The sequence below is a fragment of the Macrobrachium rosenbergii genome, chromosome 14 (genome assembly GCF_040412425.1).
Source record: "Macrobrachium rosenbergii isolate ZJJX-2024 chromosome 14, ASM4041242v1, whole genome shotgun sequence".
Lineage (NCBI taxonomy): Eukaryota > Metazoa > Arthropoda > Malacostraca > Decapoda > Palaemonidae > Macrobrachium > Macrobrachium rosenbergii.
In genome coordinates, this window is record NC_089754.1 from 34,756,810 (window position 1) to 34,773,191 (window position 16,382).

At 39.1% G+C, this 16,382-nt stretch overlaps 1 long non-coding RNA gene across 5 annotated transcripts in view; it reads left to right on the forward strand.

Annotated features, from left to right (window-relative positions):
• The first annotated feature begins 2,880 nt into the window (after positions 1-2,880).
• The window catches only part of LOC136845920 (uncharacterized), a 59,662-nt gene continuing 46,160 nt past the window's right edge, over positions 2,881-16,382 (forward strand). Inside the window, exons 1-2 of one of the 5 annotated variants that reach the window (XR_010855295.1) lie at positions 2,881-3,361; positions 4,788-4,996. This is a non-coding gene — a long non-coding RNA (uncharacterized lncRNA). Of the gene's footprint in view, positions 3,362-3,927; positions 3,994-4,787; positions 4,997-9,687; positions 9,927-16,382 lie in introns of those variants that run through there. The other 4 variants (XR_010855292.1, XR_010855293.1, XR_010855296.1 and 1 more) reach the window with 4 other exon arrangements.

Consider the following 16,382-nt stretch of genomic DNA (forward strand, 5'->3'; position numbering starts at 1 on the left):
GTTACTACAAACTTTGAATCCAGAAGGGAAATAACTGAAGAAGCTCTTTCATTCTGTGATTGGAATTGAACCTGGGCACACTAGTAAGAATGATGACACCCTTTAGACACCACCAGAAGAAAAAGCTTCTTCGTTTACTTCCCGTCTGAATTCATGGCTTCAATGATAGGTGTACCCACGGTGTGTGAGGAAAATAAGAAATAAGGGGTCATTGTAGTTATTAAGATACATGTATATCACGTGAAAGTGACAGTACATTCTAATATATATATATATATATATATATATATATATATATATATATATATATATATATATATATGTATATATATGTATATATATTATATGAGTATACACTGTATATGTATATATATATATATATATTATATATATATATATATATATATATATATTATATATATATATATATATATATATATATATATATATATATATATATATATATATATATATTAGAGGGTCTGGAGGGAAAGATGGAAAGAAAGTAGAGAAGTCTGATGTGGTTTGGTCGTATAGAGAGAATGGAATATGATAAGAATGTCAGCATAATTAGGAAGTTTTGGAAGGAGGAAGGAAAGGTAGACAGAGAGTGTTAGCTGGAAACGTTACAATAGGTGATGGAACAGGAGGGGCTTGGGGAAACTCAAGGTGAGGGGCGCAGTATAAGAGTGACAAGTCGCAATTGACCATTATGCAAAGTGGCTGATGTTGGAAATAAAAGATTTATTCTAGATTCGACAGCTAAAGGAGGAACGTAGGCTTCTCATGACAGATGCGTGCATGCACACCCACGCATTGTGCATTGATCAGCAAAACCCTTTTTACATGCATGCATATTTTGCGATACAGTTTTGCATGCAAGTATGTCATTACGTACCTCACAATAAAGCCACGATTCTTTGACGGTTGCATTTCCAGAGCAATATACTTTATTTATCGATTAACTAATTCCCCATTCAACCTTTAACGTCTCGAATGAAATCATAATGACGTCACGCCTCCATTAAACGAAATAGCATATGAAATAAGGTAAGCTTTCATTGTAAATTACTGGTACTCTGAAGTGCCCTTTACAAACAGGATGTTTTGTTTGTGTAATCACAAACAAAGCGTCCTGTTTGTACAGGGTACTTCAGAATACCACTAAACAGACAGATTTTATTAGTGCAATGTATTTTTTACCCTTGGCAGTTTGTAACAAAAGGTAATACAACCTACAGTATAAGCTAATGCTCCTCTAATATTGAAAAGTCATTCGCTCCCCTATCCCCTGTAGCACTATTAAACAATCTGAACTAAAACGGGTAAAATGGGTAGCTGTGGCCTGAAAACCAACTTACGGATTTCTATCTGTTGAGATGGTAGGCAAGGTTAATTGAAACATAAAAAAAAAAACGATACAAAGACACATTCTGAACAAATTCCAGTCATGTAAAACGTGGCTTAGGAAGCAGCCAGTTACTGTCGGAAGCAGCAGCCAACGTAGCATGTGCAAAATATTTGTATAATAACTAGAGCAAAATTAGTGATATAACTACTATTAGTACTAATTTCCAGTGGGTATGTCTGATAAAAATTGTTATTGTTGTTTCGTAGTTTTAGTCAAAAGACGATCTTTGGGTTTCTCTAGTCGTTTTGAATCAGACTACATAAGATCTCCCACTTGTTAACTAACAAATAAATGAAGAAAAGTGAGCATGGTCTTTAAATAAAACAGGATATATTTAAAATGTATTTAACATTAAGCAACTTCAAACTACATAGCGATGCCTATCCATCACGTATATAAAAAAAAACGCAAAACAGTACATACGCTAATCATAACAGCAACATATTAAAACTTAGCATTACAGTTGAAAAAGCTGCGTAAAATTTTAACATTTTCTTTCTCAATTGATTACAATTGCAGTTGCATGCACGTTCAAGCTAACAGCACGAAGTTAATCTCTTTATTACTGCAATTTTGTGTCACTGCATTGATACATAGTCCGCTGTTCCGGGCTACATGTAGTTGTTGTAATCCAATAGAGAATATACACACACACACACGTATATATATATATATATATATATATATATATATATATATATATATATATATATATATATATATATATATATATACATATATATACATATACAAATGTGTGTATAGTGTGTGTGTGTATGTATATATATATATATATATATATATATATATATATATATATATATATATATATATATATATATATGTATATATATATATATATATATATATATATATATATATATATATATAAGGTGTACACTAAATCTAAATTAGAAAGCAACATTATGTATTATACGAAGATCAATCAGAGCACATCAAAGGAATAAAAGTACGGGAAAATTGAACTTACCCAGGGATTAAATTAGACAGCGTGATGAATATATTCTATATCCAAAATATAAAATAAAGGACATACTTAATAATGCTCAAAAGTTAGCATACCAAACATAGTCAAGGAGAAAAATTGTAACAAAGTAATCACATTAAAGCATTTTGGAATGTTATCGGAATATCTTCCATTCTGTATGTAACGAAAACTTGGGTATAGCCCATAAAAAAATATCACGTTACACAAAAATTACAACTATTGTACAAATATTATACCGAATGTGGTGAAAAACAGTAAAAAGGTAAAATATAATGAGGAATACATCCAAAACTACAAAAACACAAGCGCATCAGACGTGCCGATGTAAGGATACAGCATCTACTCCTGCTAACCTGAACCTGTTAATGACGTCACTACTGACTCTCTCAGCCTTGGCGTCCCTTCAAACAAATTAAGTGCTGTGATTTCAACTTTCCGGTAATTTTAACCTTCCAAGTTTTTAGATTCCCCACCCCCACCTACTTCTGGAGAGTTTTAATCAAGGTATTAGTATGATTAAATGAAGTATTACCATGAAATAGAATCATAGGCCTAGTGTTTAACATACGGTCCCGGCCCTAAACACCATTAGTCTCAGGAACTCGGTTTGTTTCTCTACAACAAAAATGTTTTTATATTAATTAAACGGAACACTAGATGTTATTTGTGCAATTTCCAGCCTACCGTTGTATTTTTAGTAATAATATAAATACATTTACAAGATGACGTCAAGAAATTTTGATAAAAATCAGCATTACTTGACCAAAAACCGCCAGCTCTTACCATATATTTGAACGAAACGCATCCAATGTCCAGGGGAACAACTTTCTTAATGACTTCACAGTGAGAAAACATTGAGAATGGTACTCACCAGGGCCGAGCAACTTATCCAGTGTCGGTTACGCCGAATAAAACTGAAAATTTCGACACCTTCACGGCCGGTAAGTTATCACACAGTAGAACTGAACTTTGATTAATGTCTTGTTAGAAGGAAATAGCCATTATTGCGTAAATCAGGAGACAACACTTACTTTGTTAGGAGCTGTAATGCTCCCTGTTACAATAAGCACTGTCCAGTTACACTGAGCATTGTAAAAGGCTGTTGATTGTCAGCTTGTCAGGTGGTTACTCATCTGAGTGCGTTTAGGTGCAGAAGTTTATTAATGAAATTTGTTTGCAAGTCTGTAATTAGGGTTTATTCTCCTTTCTGATGCGTGAAACTGGCTTCATATGTTATTTAGCGTTTCTTTGGCTTGTAATTGATAAATAATTGATGGCTCATTAAAACAAGTTAGATGGAAGTGTGGTACCTCGTGAGGCTGTAAGCATACGCCTAACGAATTACCAAGCGAATTGCGTGTGTGTGTTTGGTAGAACAATGGGGTTGCTCTGCATTGGGTATGACCTAGGAAATTGGCTTTAACTGTAGTATTTTGGTTGGTTATTAAGAATTTACCATTATTTTTGCCGATCGACTGTAATTAACCTGTAACTAACATCAGAACTGCTATCGCGCATGCGCAGTGTTACAGGGCTCCTCCCTCCTTCTAAGTAACACGGCATGCAAGGTTAGGTTAGTCTGGTTCCTTTTATAATTTTAATAGGTTTCCGTAGCCAATCCCTTCTTGAACATTTCTTGAACATATATATGACTCTCTAATGACTTGCACATGTGTGGAACCATTCCTTAACAACAACATGGCAGTCCATGCAGAGTTACCTTGTAGTTATGCCATATGTTTCTAAGATAGAACTGAGCAAGAGCTACACATTGGGAATTACTGTGGAAATTGATTTTTCCTATAGTATTTTGGTTGATTATTAACAATTTACCGTTATTTTTTGTCGGTTGACTGTAATTAATGTCAGAAGTTGTACGTTGGCCATCCTGGAATGCTATCATGCATGTGCAGTGTTATAGGAGAGCTTCTGGTAAAAAGTAGAGTTTCCTTTACTAGGAGCTTCGGCCGACTAAGCAACACGGCCTGCTAGGTTATGGTTAGGTTTGTGTACATTAGGTTAGTATAGTTCCTTTTATAATAGGTTTCATTAGCCAGCCCCTTCTTAAACACGTGGCGTCCTTATGACTTGTGCATGCACGGAACCGTTCCATAACAACAACATGGTGGTCCAGTCTTTCTCCCATCGTTTCCAAAGGGTCCCCAACTATGTTGGGTAGATATGAGGTTAATAACAATTGACCTACAATAAAGCAACACCACCTCCTTCATCAGCTACATTAAAAATATAGGAAAAATCAATTTCCAAGGTAGTATTCTGTGCGGAGCTCTTACTTAGAAATACCGTTTTTAATTTAATTTTATGCAAACTACCTAAGCAATGCCTTTCATGTTTCTCTCCACCTAGGCCAATAACAAGTGCGTATGGGAGGAGACCCAATTTCTGGTGATGCAGTAGGAAAATTAGGCCTATGGAAACAGAAAGGGCCAAATAGGACCAGGCAATGCTAAAACAAAAGGGAACAGGTGGTAAACTAACCTGCATTTCAAGTGAATGAACATTGTAACAATCACAAGGAAGATAATAAAAACTGAATGAAACAACATGAAAATGTGGTAATGGTACTTACATGAATTTGTCCTAATGAGCCTTCCTTGATCTAACCTATAACATAGGATACTGGATCCTTTGGATCCTACTTGCATTGAGGCCCCATATAATTGCTCTTTAACTTTGGGTTGTAAAAAAAATTGGTACTAGGCGTATTTTAGGAATGAATGCAGAGTAAGGGTCAAGGCCTAGTAGGCATTTCAAAGGTAACTTATCCTAATCAGATTTAATCTTAACCTAACCAAACCTTGGATGCCATGTCCTAACCTGGCCAGAGGGGCTTTGCCCCCCCTGGAGCCCCTCCAAGTAATTTATGACTCCCTACTTTGCTTACTCTCCTTATTTTACTTTAATACCACAACTTGAAATTGGTGTTTTAACTTATTGCTGTTAAGACTCCATAATAGGCCTATTCTTAATATGAAACTCATACTAAAATATATCAAAGTGTACTGTACTGTAACAGAGATGTACATCATTTTTTGTGTATCTTTTAGCTTTCCTATTCCCATGGGGCTGGTACTAAGCCCTGTGCTCAAGGGAGTGGTTGTGGTATTAAAGTAAAAATTTAGCTTGAAGTTGACATTAGTATTTAAAGAGATATATGCCAACCCAATATAGGCCTAAGCTGATCTTAGATGTTGGCTCATACATAACTGGTGCTGGCAATGCCTCGCCCCTGTGTTCCTATTAAAACCTTAATACCTGTATCCTAGAATTTCTAGCATAGTTCTCACCTTGAGATTTTTAAATCTAAGAGCAAGGTAATCTTTTTTGCAACACAGTCTCAAAAAAATAAAGTTAAGTATACCTTAGTTTAACCAGACCACTGAGCTGATTAACAGCTCTCCTAGGGCTGGCCCGAAGGATTAGACTTGGTTGATAGCAGAAGCCTGGTGGAGAAGTGTTAGTTAAACCAGAAATAGTTGAGGAATGTGAAGTATTTTGAGAAATGTGAAGTATTTTCTGATTGCCTCATGTTCCATGTGATGTTTATAAATTTTGAAGACATTCATTGAAATGCTAGGGTAGCCCATTGCACAACCCTTAAGTCTAGAGTTTGGGAAATATAAAAAGTAGTGAAATACAGGTCAGCACATAACCCACCGTAGACTATACTATATTTTTATTGTGGTATAAATGCACATAAAAGTGTGCAGTAGTTTGACAATGCTGTTTGGTCACACCACATTCAACCAATCATCATAAAGGTACAGTCTGCTTTTAAATGCATTTTCACCATATTAAAAGAAATAGAGTTTAGGATATTGTGCATCTATTTGACTGGGAACTCCTCTTCCACCTAACCTGACCTTACCTAACCTAATATAACCAAAGATGTCTGGAGTCTCCCACGACACCCCTTGCTAACTTAATTAGGTGGTTGCAAATTTTAAGAACAAAATCTGTTTACATAACTAGTTATTTGTTGTCCTTGGTATCACCAAAGGCAATGTTCAGCTCCTAGTCCCCCCTCCCCCCCCACCTAACCTGACCAAAAACCTAATACATTGGTTTTCCACTGGTCTCCCACTGTTGGTAGACATGTGAGAGGTGTAATAATTTAACCAAATATATCTGATGAAAGTAAATGAAAAAGTTGTCAAAATCGCACCTAACTGTCAGATTATTTATTTATTTAATAAATTTATTACGCCCAAAGACGTCAAACAAAGTTACATATTAGCAGTTACTTACAGTACATCAGAAATCAACAGAAAAAAATTACAGCATTGAATTATCAATATATCAGTTACAAAAATAACATATATGAGATCGTATTCCATTATCACAACAACTGCAACAGACAGTTTAGCAGCCACCAAAGTGTGGATGACGAGTCAAAATTAAGTCTAGGTGGTCATCTTTGAGTAAATATTGGCAGGTTTGAAGTAAATTTTGTCCTTGAGGTAACATATTCCTGACAGTGGGGCAATGAAGGCAGTAGTAATCAAGGTTATTGGCATTAGCTAGGTTACACAGTTTACATGAGGTGTAGTGTGGTATATCTAGTGTCTGTCCAACCTGCCACACAGGACGATATCCCAACCTTATCCTGGCACTTACGACATTATGCCTACGCACCATGAGTCCACGAGGTTTGTGATGGCTCTGCAGAAAGTTATCATGATGTTGTATGGAAACACTAGTGCCCCTCTCTGCATCCCTACGCTGTACTGTACAGGCAAAAGCTGCTGAATATATTCTATGTTTAAGGCAGCGAAGTGAGGGCTCAACATTTCTGTCATCAAGTTCAAGCGTGCAGGCAGCTTTAGCAAGACTGTCCACCATGTCATTCCCAGCAAGCCCAATATGGGAGGGCATCCACATGAAGGACAAGACAAACGAGGCATTGGCAGCAGCGAGTTGACACAATATGTCTCGCACAACACGGCCACAGCTGGGCCTAGAAGATGTCAGTGCCTGAGTGCAGATTTGGAGTCACAGATCACCAATCCATTCACATTTCTTCTAACAAGTAGGGTTAAATACCTTGAAGTTCGCAATAAGTGGAACTGATGAGTTTGGCAACCTGCGACCATGCCACCCACCCTCAGGAGATTCTAAAGTGGGGAGAACATAGCACATGCTGCACTTCCATCTGCCTGTACTGAGCCGTCCACGTAGATGTGGTGTCCTGCAGGAACTGAAATTGACACTTTGGCTATTGTTTCCAAAACCAACTGCTTCTGTAGACTGGGATGGGCATCTTTAGAGGTTGGTGTGAAAGTGACAGCAGGAATAGGAACCCGCCATGGTGGCAAATCTTGGATGACTGCTTGCTCAGGTACAACGATATCAAGGTGTCGAAGATTTTCACATACTGCCCTAACTCAGGTTATCTGATGAGTTGAGGTCTTGGTGCATCTTCGTTAAGTGATGCTCTTACAGCAGAGAAGTTTGGAGTAAATTGTGGAGAGTGTAGACATTTAACAGAAAACAAAGTTACATTGGCATAAATTCTCTCTATTAATGGAGGTAACATGAGTTCGGTCTGCATGTTGACTATCCGAGTGGAAGGAGGGCATCCTAGGATAAACCTCATTACTCTATTTTGAACTGTTCTAGAGGTTGTAATGCCTGTCTGGGTAATTGAATTAAAGCAGGAGATAAATAGTCAACAACTGACCTTAGGAAGAGGATATAGAGGGTTCTAGCCACGGGGATAGATATACCTGTGGCCCTGGTGGCAAGCCACTTGATGGGAGTGAAGCGAGGCTCCAGTCGATCAAGAAGGTTTTTCACCATGGGGTGGATCGAACCATATTGCACATATAAAATCACTTGCCTCTTAGGTAACCTAATCTAATTGTCTTTGTTAGCGTCTCAGATATCCTAATACAGCTTTCTATTTTGAAAACAGTTTTTGGGGCACTTGGGACAGTTTACTGCATCTATATGTACCTTGTAACCAAGCGACATAATTTTTACAGTATTCCCGTAAGAGTCTTCAAATAACACCTTTTGATGCTCAATTTAAGATATTTATGTCCTGCATGGTTATACCATGTTAATAAAGCAAAAATTTTAAGACTAACACAATGCTCTATAAAAAGTTTGAAGGGACTCAACATTGATTGAGTTATGAAATTGAATATCCATTTCTCATTGGCAATTGCTGTAACTACAGAAAATATTGACAGGGCAGCACATAAAACTTAATACTCATAATTTCTGCACCATGCCAATATTTTGATGATAAATTTACAGTATTTTAGGTTTAGACGAAAAATATACGAGACTTGAATACCATACTTGGTAAAATATTCTGTTTACACTGTTCTGATATTAGGTTTAAAGTAACATAAAGTAATACCACCAGTTATATTGTTGAAAAGTTAAGGGGAAAAATAGAAATTGACTTGCATCAGTTTTGCATATTTATGTTAGTCAGCAACAAACATTAAAATGCCAAAATACAGAAATTATAGAAAAAAGTGTCATCATGTAAAAACAAATACTGTATTGAAATATTTAAAACAATATACAGTTATGTCATTTTCGGTATAAAATCATTTTGAATTATAAAATTATTTAGAAATATTGTCTTATTTGCATGCTATTCAGCTGTACTGTATAGTATACAGCACTGTACATGCAGTACCAGTGCTAGCCATAAATATGCAGATAACAATAGAAAATTGTCAAATCACTTAAAAACAAATGTTGAAATATATAATATGATATACCCATGCTTGTACATTTTTATGATATATAGCACACAGAATAAAACTATTTAGAATGTTATAAATCTGAAAAATATTGTCATATAAAATGAAATTTGCCTGTAATACATGTAGTTACAGTATTGTACTGTATTTGGCTATGTGGCACTGCTAGTTCTAGGTACTAGATAGTGAATCAAATGTGTAGTTGCATGTATATTCGCAGTGTCTTGTTTTAAAAATGGGTCCCATGGGTTCACAGAAAGTTCTTAGTGTTAGCACAACTCAGTATAATAGTGGCACCTCAACATACAGACCTTAGCTTAGCGGATTTTGTTACTTAGCGAACTAGCTGGTGTACGATAAACAATGTTAATTTTTACTTAGTGAAATGCCCAGTAAATTTCTTTCCAATCACCCTGGAGATACAATCTGACCTGCCATGGCAGCTATCAGAAGGCTGTTGAAAGGGAAGTCCCTTCGTCCTCTGAAACCTGACCTGAATTTCTTTTCTGATGCCTCGGACATAGGTTGAGGAGCCCTGCTAAACAATCAAGAGGTCTTGGGGACATGGACTCCAGAACAACATGACTTACATATCATTGTCAGAAAGTTGAAGGCAGTTCAGCTAGGCCTTCAGAATTTTATGCACCTAGTCCGCAACAAGACAGTCGTGGTGCAGGCGGACGATACCACAGCCATAGCTTACACCTGCAACAAGGCGTTACCCATTCCTTCGACCTCTATCAAGCTCAAGAGAATTACTGCTGTGAGTAGACTGAAATGAGTTACTCTTATAATTTGCTGTATCCAATAAAAGTTGAATGTGGTGGCGGACGAGCTGAGCCATCAAAGCAGGTCCTTCCCACCAAGTGGACCCTGAGATCCCTGGTATGCCTAGACCTGTGGAAGTTGTGGGGCAGGCCACCTCTAGAATCTGTGGAGGGATGATGAGTTTTTGTGTAGGAGAGAGAGAGAGAGAGAGAGAGAGAGAGAGAGAGAGAGAGAGAGAGAGAGAGAGAGAGAGAGAGAGAGAGAGAGAGAGAGAGAGAGTAGTTGTCGTTAATGAGTGTTTCGGTTGTTGGAAGAGGGATGAGGGTCTTTAGTTCGAGTTTGTTTATGGTGCTGTCTGTCTGTGCAAATGTCGAGGGAGTTTTTTTCGGTTTTGAGTGAGTCTTGAGCTGAGTTCTGTGCAAGGCGGACATTGATGGTGGATTATTGTATGTTTCGTGAGTCGTGTGTTTTCTGTTGGATGTCATTGTTGTCTGTGCATGTGTCTCTTTCTTTTTGCTCATTATTTTTTTTGGTTGAAAGTCTGTTTTCGGTTTTGTTTGTGTAATTTTGTCTACTGTGTTGGCGACCGTGGACACCTTCATCCATCTCCCAGCAGCCGAGGATCAGAGTGAGTATTGTATGTGGTTATATGTTCTGTGTATCTGTGTTGTGTATTGTTTTTGTATTTTTTTAAATTCCGCCACATTATATTTGGCGCTCAACGTCAGGGCAGCTGATGTTGCAGCTGCAATGATTGGTGGCTGGTAGTGCAGCTGCAGATCCCGTTGCTAATAACCAATTGGTGGCTGGTAGTGTGAGCCCTCAGGAGAGCTGTTAACAGCTCAGTGGTCTGTAGGTATACTATACTTACTTTGGAGGAAAGGATGGAAGAGGAACTGGTGAGGTTGAGAGAGGAGAATGGGAGGCTGAGGGGTGAGAATGAGGAGTTGAGGAGTCAGTTGGAGGAGATGGGGGGAATGCTAAGGAGTGCAAAAGAAGAAATGAAAGGGGAGATGAAAGAGTCTGAAGAGAGAATGGAAAAGAGGGTGGATAAAAAGTTGGAGGAATGATGAAAAGTGTGGAAGAAATGGTGAAAGGTATGTTCAAGGGTGTTTTTGGAGAAGGGGCTGTTGAGGCAGGTCCTCTGGAATGCGTGAAGGGCAAGAGAGAAAGAAAAGGAGGAAGAAGTGAATGGAAGTGTGAGTGATGAAAGTGATGTGGGAATAGGAAGTAAGAAACGAGAGAATGAGAGGCAGGGTAAGGAAAAAAGGGAATGAAAAGCAAGGGAAGGAACAGAGGAAGGTAAGGATAAGTCAGGGGAAGAAAAGGGAAGAAGGGAAAAGGAAAGGAGACTGGTAAGAAGGGCAAGGAAGTGGGAAAGGCAGGAAAGAAGGGAGAGGGTGAAGATACTAGTGATAGTGAGGTGGATGGAGGTGAATGGATAAAAGTGGATAAAAAGAGGAAGAAGAAGAAGAGTGTAATGAGTAAGATGAATGTAAGCAGGAAGTGGACTCTTTGTATTCGGAAGAGGGTATGAAAGGACAGAGTGAAAGTAGTGAAAAAGTGAAAGTGAGAAAGAAGTGAGAAAGGTTCATGTATGTGAGGGAGGTACCCCGGTGTGAAAGGTATGATGAGTATGGAAGGAGGGATGTGCATGATTTCTTTAGGGAGTATGAAAGGTTTTGTCAGGATAAGTATGGGGAGAGTAAGAGAGTGTGGTCACGAGAATTAGGAGAATATTTGACTGGGTTTTTGCTGGATATGTATAGGGTTATTATGAGTGTGGGAGATGTTGAGTATGACAAGGTGAAAGCTAGACTAGTTGAGCAAGATAAGGTGTATGAAATATTCAGGTAGTGTTAAGTATAAGAGGAAGAATGAATTTGATGAGGCAAGAATGAAAGCTGGGGAAACCTTGTCACTGTATGCTTGTAGGCTGGAGACGTTGGCAAGGAAGAAGTTTGGGGATGATGGGATAGATGAATGTAAGGAGTTAGTACGGAAGTTGTTAGGGACAGTGCCAGGTGGAGTTAGAGAATTTGTGAACTTGAAGCGGAAGGAAAGAAAAGATGGACGATTGAGAGGTTGACTTGGGGAGAAATTTTGGAAATTATAGAAGATTATGAGCTTGACAGGGTTATAAAAGAGAGCAGAAGTGTGAGTGTAAGGGCTGGGGTAGATGAGAGAGTGCCAGAGTTTGGAAGCTTTAGGGATGCAGTGTTGAGGGGCCCAATGAGAATGGCCGATAGTGTAATAGATAGGAGTGTAAGAGCAAGTAATGTGGAGGTGCCAGTGAGGATGAATGGTGGGTTTGTAAGGGAACAACGGGTTGGACGGGTTAGGGATAGTAGTGTACAAAGGGGAAGGTCTGTGAGTGGAAGTCGAGCGAAGTGTTTTAGATGTGGAAAGGAAGGACATACAAAGAATGAGTGTAGGTGGGCTCTAGGAGCGTGTTTCGGGTGTGGGCAATCGGGACATTTGGTAAGTGATTGTATGAAAGATAGGGGGGTTAAATGCTACAGGTGCGGACAGGTGGGTCATATTGCTAATGGTTGTAGGGGTACCAGTGAATGTAATATGTGGCAACTGTGGTAAGAATGGGCATTATGCGAGAATGTGTTCAGAACTGAGAGCGAAGTGTGTCGAATGTGGAATGGAAGGGCATGTATCAAGTGTATGTAGACGAAAGAGGGTGATTGTGACAGCGAATTCGGGGAAACTGAGTGTGAAAGGGGTTCAAATCGGTGGATCCTCCAGGATGCAAGCGGTGCGTATGATGCATGTCACGTGAGGGTTGTTGCATGAGGATCAGCAATTTGTTTTGATAGAGTATGGTAGGAAACGTAAGAAAGGGAAGAACGTGCATGTGAACGGAATGATCGTAAGTTGTGTGATAGGGGTGTGAGTGCCAAAGTGAAAATGAGTGATAAAGCTTGTAATACGGATGAATGGGATGGTATGAATAGAACGTATAGCATATGCAGGTTTGATATAACTGAGTTGACTGAACGTGTAGGGGTGAGTGAACGGTTGGAGGTGAGCTGAAAGTGTAAGAGTAAGAGAGCGTAGCAGTGATAGACGAGTGATTGAAAGCATGAATGAATCGTTGCAAGAATTGGAAAGGTCAATGAGCGAATGGGATGGGTTAGTTGAAGAATTGGGGAGGTATTTGGGAACGAGTTAGAGGGTATAGATGAGATTGTGGATGAAATTGAGAGTGGTAATAGTGAAGAAGATAGTGTGAATCTGAGAGAGAATGGAGGAGAAAATGTAAATCTGAATGTTGCTGGAAGAGAGCAAGTCTGAGAGAATGATTGCGTGCCTGTGGAACGCGTTCTAAAAGGACCTGCTAGTGAGCATCCGTGGGTGTTGCGTAAGGCAATTTGAATGTAGTGTGAAAAGTGTTGGTTGGAAAATGCTAAAGGGGGAGAATTGTGGAGGGATGAATGAGTTTTTGTGTAGCATTTCCCAACGTTCTGTGAGAGAGAGAGAGAGAGAGAGAGTTTTAGTTTGCCGTTAAGATAGTTTTAAAAAGTAACGTAAGTTTTGAGAAGAAGAAGAGAGAGAGAGAGAGAGAGAGAGAGAGAGAGAGAGAGAGAGAGCGAGAGAGTGTAGTTTATCTTGTTAATGAGTGTTTCGGTTGTTGGAAGAGGGATGAGGGTCTTTAGTTCAGAGTTTGTTTACGGTGCTGTCTGTCTGTGCAAATGTCGAGGGAGTTTTTTTCGGTTTTGAAGAGTCTTGAGCTGAGTTCTGTGCAAGGCGGACATTGATGGTGGATTATTGTATGTTTCGTGAGTCGTGTGTTTTCTGTTGGATGTCATTGTTGTCTGTGTATGTGTCTCTTTCTTTTTGCTCGTTTTTTTTTTGGTTGAAAGTCTGTTTTCGGTTTTGTTTGTGTAATTTTGTCTACTGTGTTGGCGACCGTGGACACCTTCATCCATCTCCCAGCAACCGAGGATCAGAGTGAGTATTGTATGTGGTTATATGTTCTGTGTATCTGTGTTGTGTATTGTTTTTGTATTTTTTTAAATTCCGCCACAGAAGCCATCATTTTCCTCTGTTTTGCTAGCCAGCCCCAGATCCTCTTACATGGGCCACGGGAGCCATGTTACAGGATTGGTCGAATCTGGACTGTTACACCTTCCCACCCTTTAGCATGATCAGGGAAGTATTGATCAAGTTTGAGTTGCACCACAATGGGACCTTGACCCTCATAGCCCCGTTTTGGCCTCTGAGGGAGTGGTTCCTGGACCTCCTGTGTATGTTGGTGGACTACCCAAGAATGCTTCCCCAAAAAGTATCGCTACTCAGACAACCCCACTTCATAAGAAACCACCAGGGGTTACCCACTCTCACTCTGACAGGTTCCAGTCTGCCCATAAGCTTGTCAGAGCGAAGGGTTTATCAAGGGAAGCTTCAGAGGCTATTGCAAAGTGCAGAAGGAAGTCTTCTAGCCTCGACTATCACGCCAGGTGGTTAACCCTCCAACAGTGGTGCCACAACTGCAATGTCTCATCTTCTGAGACCAATTTGACACAAATTGCAGATTTTCTCTTTTTTCTGAGGAATACCAAGAACTTTTCTTCCTCTAGCATTAAAGGCAATCGGGCAATTCTTGGCTCCGTTTTCAAGTATAGAGACCTGGATATCTTATCGATCTCTGACATTAAAGACATGGTACAGTCGTTTGATATGATGTAACATGAAAGAGACAACACTTTGGTCTTGTGGAATCTGGATGTGGTCCTGAAATGGCTGGCTGACAGGCCTATCTTTTGATCCCCTTCGCTCTGCTTCTCTTCCGAATCAGATGCATAAAACTCTCTTCCTCTTTGCTTTAGCTACAGCTAAGCACATCAGCAAAAAGCAAACTATTGACAAAAGAGTGGGTTTTTTCTCAAGGGAATGTCATTTGCTCTTCACCGTAGCCTTTCTGGCTAAGGACAAGGACCTGTCCATGCCCTGACCTCACTCATTCACTGTGAAGAACTTAATGGAATTTCTTAGTTAAGGGGCTTAAGAAGATATACTGTGTCTGGTCAGAGCATTGAGATACTACCTGACTAGGACAGAAAACATCAGGGGCCCATCTAGCAATCTTTGGTGTTCGTTAAAGAACCCATCTTATTCTCTATCAAAGAACGCCTTGTCATTCTTCGTATGAGATTTAATTGAAAAAAAAAAAAGCACATTCCCAGATCCAGGGGGACATTTTACCAAACTTTAAGTGAGAGTGCAGGATATCAGAGTAGTGTCTACTTCCTTGGCCTTTAGACATAACAAGTCTTTGACCTCCATTATCCAGTCTACCTACTGGAGGTAGGTCCATTCTTGCTTGTCACTAATTAAAGGAAGTAGAAATAATGTTTAACAAGTGCAGTATCTTGGGTCCATTCTAGGTGGCTGGCATGGTATTAGGTGAAAAATCATAGGAAGCACTCTTTTTCGAGTTTCTGGGAGCCTGGCTGTACAAGATACTCGGAGTATCCAGCAGGCTTAGTGGATAGGTTGTAGTTTTTAATAAGTTTTTTCAGAGTAGGTGACAGCGTTGTCTGGTTTTTTAAAGTTGGTACTGCGCCCAGGGCAGGGGCACCTTACAGTATTATATGCTTTGTTAGCCATCAGTCATATCCTCCACTACAAAGCTCCCTCCCTTAAGTAGAGGCGCTCCATGGCTCAACAGCCATGCCATTACAGGTTAAGATGAGCACCAACCAGAGGCAGTATTCACCTGCATTATCTGTCTTACCATATATGGAAACAACAAGCATTGCACACAATGCTGGCAGAATTTCCTATTTCAAATTCAATATCATGCTTTAATTTTTTGGAGTAGACTATGCCCATGTATCCCACCTCCATTCAGTGCGGGCTTCAGCTATGTAATTACTTTGTAAGTTACTTATATGAAAATGACATTTTCATAATAAAATTAATAAGTTACTTATATGAAAATGACATTTTCATAATAAAATTGTTTTATATATACTTACCAAGTAGTTACAGAATCAGAGCCAGCCCTCCTAACCTCCTCCCCTCTTATGGACATGAGGGCACAAGCAAATTGAATAATGACTGCTAAGTTGTTTCTACTTCTCCTGGTACTGGGTGGGGGGTCACCTACATGTAAACTAAAGAAGCGCTACTGCTAAATTACAAAAAAAGTTGCCACGCAAGGTAGATACATTATCTGTATAATTACTTGGTAAGTACTGTATCTATAAAACTTAATTTTATTATGAAAATATCATTTTTACCAGCAAAGTTCCAAATCCCTTTCTGCAAGGGGAGGGAAGTTTATCTCCTCTTATAACAAGAATCCAAAATCTAATAAAGACTAGCTCCTTGAGCCCTCAGGTTAAGCCTCTTCGCTGAAGTGTGGGAATGCTTAGGAAGAGATGCTTGGGTAGCAAAAGTTCCTTTGGAAGGCTATTGCGTTCCCTTCAGGAAT